Consider the following 7,018-nt stretch of genomic DNA (forward strand, 5'->3'; position numbering starts at 1 on the left):
GACTGAGCCATAGGCAATTGATTGAGGGAAGCAGGACGGCAGCTGGCCTACTCTTGGAGTCATTTAAGTTAATAGGAAGCTACTACTCTGTGTTAAAGGAATCTTAGGTCAGGTGACTGGAAAGGGGAGGAGCAGAGACACTTATAAGCCAGGCTCAATGGCAGGAGTATAGCTTTGATGGAAAGGTGGAGGCTAGGTTTCCTGTTCCAAACTTGTGGTGACTAAGGTGATAGTTAGCAAAAATACAGACCCCTGAAAAAGCAGTTCTTATGGTTGCCAGATTCTATTAGTGCTGGTATTGTGCAGATCCAGGGCTTGAAATCCAGCTCTGCTCAAGTCCCCAAATGCTCTGAGTCACTGGGTGTTTGCTCCTGTGAGGCCAGGGTGCTTAGTACTATTCTCATGGTGTAGGAATGGTATGTAGGAAAGGGAAGCTAACTAGATAGCTGTGCATCCAAGCCACAGGTTATGTAGATTACACTGCACATGTGGGCAAAGGCTTTTTAAGTTGCTGGCTTTGATGTGAACTGGATGGCTCCAGGGAATGTGTCATAGTCACTAAAGGTGACTGACACCCAAACGGAGTCAGTAAAAGCAAGGCTTCTTGCAAAAATCTGCCTCCGTAAAGGCAGGGTATAATCTCAGTACTGCAGAACACTTGGAAAGTGCTTGAGGCTACGGTGTCCTCTGGTACACCCTGCTGCTCTCCACATCCTGTCTCCTCAAATGGAAGTCAAATAACTTTGCTTCCATGGTGTCATGGGTAGATTAAATTACTTGGGCCCTGTCAGCAGTATTAATTAGACTGCCCAAAACACCATGTGGACACGGTTACCCCAAGAGCCAGCTCATGAAGCAGTACCACCTACTTGAGACTGCAGAGGTAGCTGCTCACTTCTATAACATAAACTTGCAGTGGTAAACAGTAACATGGAAGACAGAAGACTTATGGAGTGGAGAAGTGTGGATGAATGAGAGGAGGGAGGTTTGGGGCTGTTATGAGGGCAAGGGGCATTTAATGAGGTAAATGAGGAGGATCAAATATGTGGGAGAGCCTGGGACCTAGGGGGAGTGGAAGAATGACATGGAGATGAATTTCAGGACCAAGGGTAGTACCACCTGGGAGTTCCTCATTCTCTTCTCTTGGGTGTGGACTGGATCTTGGGGCCATATTCTTCTGTGTATGTCTGAGCCCATACAAGCCAAGGTATTTCAGTTTGCATGGAAAGAGTAGTTCAGATCCCAGCCCAGGAGGGAGGGAAAACAGTGTAAGGGGATCCTGAGGACGCCTTCCAGTAATTATTAGGATAGACTCATTGATGCTAGGGTTGGAAGGGACCTCAACAGATCATCGAGTCCGACCCCCTGCCTAGGCAGGGAAGAGCGCTGGGGTCGGATGACCACAGCCAGATGCTTATCCAGCCTTCTCTTAAAGACCCCCAAGGTAGGGGAGAGCACCACCTCCCGTGGAAGCCCATTCCAAATTTTGGCCACCCTTACTGTGAAGAAGTCTTTCCTGATATCTAACTCAAATCTGCCCTGTCAGTTTGTGACCATTGTTCCTTGTTACCCCAAGGGGCACCCTGGTGAACAGAGCATCTCCGATTCCCTGCTGCATCCCCCTAATGAATGTGTAGGCAGCCACAAGATCACCTCTCGGCCTTCTCTTGCAAAGCCTGAAGAGGTCCAGGTCCCTCAGTCTCTCCTCATAGGGCTTGACTTGCAAACCCTTAACTATACGAGTGGCCCTTCTCTGGACCCTCTCAAGTCTATTAACATCCTTCTTGAAGTACAGCGCCCAAAACTAGATGCACTACGCCAACTGCGGTCTGACCAATGCCACATAGAGGGGAAGTATCACCTCCTTGGATCTATTTGTCGTGCATCAGCAAATGCATGACAAAAGTGCAGTTAGCTTTGCTGATGATTTTGTCACACTGACAACTCATGTTCATCTTGGAGTCCACTCTGACTCTGAGATTCCTTTCTGCTTCTGTCCTGCTGAGAAGCTCACTTCCCAGTCAGTAGGTGTGTTGGATATTTTTGCGTCCTAGGTGCAACACTCTGCACTTGTCCTTGTTCTACTGCATCCTATTGTGTACTGCCCACTTTTCTAACCTGTCTAGGTCTGCCTGCAATCATTCCCTACCCTCTGGAGTGTGCAGTTCACCCCACAACTTAGTATTGTCCACAAACTTGGACAGAGTACACTTCACACCCACATCTAAGTCACTGATGAAGATATTGAAGAGTACAGGTCCAAGGACCAAACCCTGCGGGACCCCACTACCCACATCCTTCCAGGTTGATACCGACCTGTCTACTACCACTCTCTGGGTGTGACTGCTAAGCCAATTTGCCACCCACCAGACTGTGTAAACATCCATGTCACAGCTTCTTAATTTACTTATGAGACTGGGATGAAATACCATATCGAAGGCCTTGCTAAAATCCAAGAAAACAACATCCACCTCTACTCTTGCGTCTAAAAATTTTGTGACCGTCATAAAACGAAACCAGATTGGTCAGGCATGATCTACCTGCTACAAATCCGTGCTGGTTTCCCTGCTGTATTATTTTTCCCACTGGACTCCCACAAATATGATCCTTCATAATCTTTTCAAAGACCTTTCCAAGGATGAAGGTGAGACTGACTGGCCTATAATTACTTGGCTTCTCCTTCCTCCACTTCTTGAAAATAGGGACCACATTAGCCCTTTTTGAGTCCTCTGGGACCTGACCCCAGCACCACGAGGGCTCAAACAGCTGTGCCAGTAGTTCTGCTATGACACCAGCCAATTCCTTCAGTACTCATGGATGCAGCTCATCCAGGCCTGCTGACTTGAACACATCCAGTCCATCCAAGTGACTCTGCACCAAGTCAGCATCAACAGTTGGTAGGCTGGTGTCCCTCTGATGCCCATCTAAGAACCCATTAGGAGACTTATCTTGACCCTTGTTCAGGAACACTGAGGCAAAAAACTCATTGAATAGCTCAGCCTTGTCCCCCCTGTCTGTTGCTAATTGCTCCTTCTTGTTCAGTAGGAGTCTTATGCTGCCCTGTACCTTCCTTTTATTCCCTACATACCTAAAAAAAGACTTTTTGTTGTCTTTAATATGAGTTGCCAGCCTCAGCTCTGTAGTTGCTTTGGCTTTTCTAACTGCCTCCCTGCAAGTGCGGGCCAAATAGGTATACTCCTCCTTGGTAGCTTCCCCCTGCTTCCACTGCCTATATGCCTTCTTTTTTGCCCTTAGGCTCCCCAGGATTTCCCTGTTTAGCCAAGGACATTTTTTGGCTCTTTTCCCTCGTACTGGGATAGTCTCCCTCTGCCCCCAAAGGATTACTTCCTTTAGGAATGACCACCCTTCCTGGACTCCCATCTCGCCAATACTCTTCTCCTGCAGTGTGTCGTTGACTAGACTCCTAAGCACGCTGAAGTTAGTCTTCCTAAAGTCAAACACTTCCACCCTGCTAGTTATCTTACCCACCCTATACCGTATGGTGAATTCAGTTGATTGGTGGTCACTGTCCCCAAGGTGACCATGAATCTGCAGCTCCCCTATCAAGTCCTCCCCTGTAGCCAACACCAGGTCCAGTAAGATTAATTTGATTGTGTGCCAGATGCAGTTACAATATGTAGCCCTGTGGAGTTTTACAAGCTAAGTAAGTAGATAAGGAATAGCCATTCACGTGCATCAAGCCTTGATGGACTCATTATGCACCGCTGCCACAGATATTTGGGTCCCTGGGTGAGTTAATCCTCATCCACTTTGCAGAAAAACTGTTTTGAAGAAAGAATGGAAAAAAGAAATTCAATGGTTTGGGAGAGCTGGAAGCTAGGGCCCCTTACTCTGAGCACACTGGTAGGGCTGAGATTCATAAAGTTATGACTCTTCCCTTCAAGGGAGAGTTTTGGGTCCTGTGACTGGCCACCAGGTTGGCTTATGCATTTTCATGAGACAGTTATACATGTAACAAGAAAACTACTCTGGAAGTGGGACTTGGCACTCAGGACTCCTCGCCCCCACCCTCCTCACTAGTCTACAGAGGCACACTGTCTTGCTTCCAGAGATCCTCCACACTCCAGGAATCTTGCATTCTTGGCAGCCCTGTGAGCCAGCGTCAGCATGAGAAGAGGCCAAAATGGCAATGACTAGTAAGTCTAGGTGCCTGAGTGATTTGGTGGCCGCTGCACAGGGCTGATTTAGATAACTCTTGACTTAGGCACCTACATTCTTTTTAGGCCCTCTTGAGGTACCTGCAATATTGATTTGGATCTTGCTTTCAAGTCTTTCATGAACATAGCTGTGAGAAACTACAATGGAAAGAAATAGGACAACACCCTAAAATAGATAAAAGATGAGAGAAGGAGTAGAGGATTAGAAGGGGTGGGGGGAGGCTGCAGCTAGGACAAGGGAGCAGGTGGTGGAAGAAAGGAGAGAGTTGCTAGTGGAGAATGAAGAGAGAGCTGGTAGGAAGGTAGCCAAGAAACAGAAACTGGGATGTACAAGGAAATGGAGCAGAATTTGGAGGAGAGACAAAAAGCAGGAAAATGGTGGTTTTGAAAAGGATCCCTTCCATCTCAAAATCCTCCAGAAATCAATAAGACAAGAACTAAACAAAGTTATACAATGACATCTTGGAGATGATGAACTATGGCACTAGGCCCCATGATGTTTTAGGAGGTCTTCTACAAACACAAGAGAAATCATACTATTGACTCAGATTACACTTTTTCGAAGATTTTTTTTTTATACTAAATATTTTTAACCTTTTTTTTTCACAACCATTTCTTGAAATGCTGCTTTGTTAGCATAAAGCTGATTTGCTCAAATGAACAGGACAAATCTAGTTTAATTCTTGCTTATGATTAGAGTTATTTAGTTTGCAACTCTTGTTTCTAATACTGAGCAATCAAATGTTTGCTATCTCACAGACATGCAGAGGAAAGTAGCAATTATGTAGAAATAGCTTTTAACCAGGGCAGACAAAATGCAGGGCATGTCTATGTAGCATGCAAGGGGATCCTGCCTAGAGCCGGGAGAAGTGCGGGGGGGGCTGGACCTGATGATCTGTGAGGTCCCTTCCAGCCCCTAACAATCTATGAATTGCTTATAAGCCAGGATTCTGGTTTTCACTGAAAAAAAAAATCCAAAATTCTCTGATAAGAACCCCCACAATCTGCATTTTTATGCAATTTAAAGTGAAATGCCATTTTATTTATAGGTATCAATTGAACACTATGTTTTATTGATATATTTACAATTTTAAAGAAATTTGGAAGCCTACCAGTGCCTCAATCATTATAATAAAATAAATGCTAAATACCTATATATGTTGGCATTTGATTCTGGTTTTATTATCATGGAAAATCGGACCTCCCCCTGCCCCTTTCACTCACCAGGACACAGGTCCAGCTGTAGCTGTCCCCACTGCTGCTTTATGGTGCTGTCAGCCCTGCCAGTGCTCCTCGTTCCTAATTTGCTGCCCCCTTCCCCCAGGCCCCAGCCCCCATTGTGTGGGCATAGGTGATACATTGGAAGGGCATGGGAGTATGTGCTGCCCCTCTCCATCCCCCCACCCCTTATTAAAGAAGCATGGCTTCCACTGGCCACTGTTTTCCTTGTTACAGGCCTGTGGCAACGGTCCTGGTTGCAAACTGCTGCTCCCAGTAGGATGGGTTTCCCAGCGTTTGCCAGTCTAGGGCTGGTGAGCCTTGAGGCTGCTGTGTGAGCCAAAGGTCCTGGAGGAGAATGCAGAATGTTAGTAGCAGCACTGATTGATTGAGCCTGATCTCTTTTCAGCAATATCTTGAGCAGTACAACCTCATAATCAGGGATCCGGGTTGTGTCTGTCTGTCTAGAGAGGCATTTCATTTTAATAGTGGACAAATGCAGATTTTGGGTTTTTTAATCAGAGAATTTGGGATTTTTATATATATTTATATACAGGCAGTCCTCGACTTACAAGGTTTTGAGTTATGATGTTTTGCGCTTACTTTTATAAATTGACACCCTGTTTCAACTTTCTGACGTTAGTTTCGACTTTACAACACTTGATCTGATGCCAACCCACGCCAGTGAACAAGTTCGCTGCATCACCCATCTCCCTGGAGAACATTTGTCCAAACTTCCTTGGACACTTTCTTTAAAAAAGCAGACAAGACTCCTGAAAAACCTCCAGCCAAGACCCCTTCAAAAAGTCCAGCCAAGAGCCCTTCAAAATGTTCAGCAAAGTCTCCTCAAAGAAGTCTTTCCAAATCAATATGATTGCTAGTTATAATATAAATACATTAATGTAGCTATATTACTCATCTATAATTGACTACAAAATTCTGGGTTATTTTTGGTGAAAGTAGGGTATCGGGCCTTGGTTCAGGAACCAATCCCCCATTTATAACATTGTTTTCTATGGGAAAATCAGTTCCGAGTTACAGTGTTTCGACTTAAGATGCAGTGTTCAGGAACCAATTGTGTCGTAAGTCTAAGAACTGCCTGTATAGTATCAGTGCCCACCCCCCCAGATTTGTGTGCCCACAGTGGGGTGCAAGGCTGCAGCTGGGCCGCACCAGCTCTGGGCAGGAGCCGTCTCTGTGGCCCAGCTGGCAGGGCCGAATGCAGAAGGGAGTGCTGCCTGTCACGGTACCAAGGTGGGGCACCCCCTGCCCACCCCGCAACAGCGGAAGGCATAACTCTGCATTGCTGCATCTTACCTTGGTCCAGCCTGACTGCAGCCCCATGCCCCGCTGTGGGCACCAAAATCTGAGGGGACACACGCCCTCTGCCATGTCGCTTGTGCCCTGCCCCTCGCCCCACTAGACTTACCTGGAGGGAGCTACAGGAACTGCTCTCTGCCACCCTGCCTGGCTGTCAAGTGAATTTAACCAATTTTTCAGTATGATTCAGAAAATTAACTAACATTATTAAAAGAGAGCGTTCACTTCAAGAAACTTTCCTCCTGATCTTAGGGGGTCCCTTGTAATGAAGCTGTGCTGTCTCTGTATCTCTCTGTACATTT

Source organism: Alligator sinensis, unplaced genomic scaffold (assembly GCF_000455745.1).
Source record: "Alligator sinensis unplaced genomic scaffold, ASM45574v1 scaffold131_1, whole genome shotgun sequence".
NCBI lineage: Eukaryota > Metazoa > Chordata > Crocodylia > Alligatoridae > Alligator > Alligator sinensis.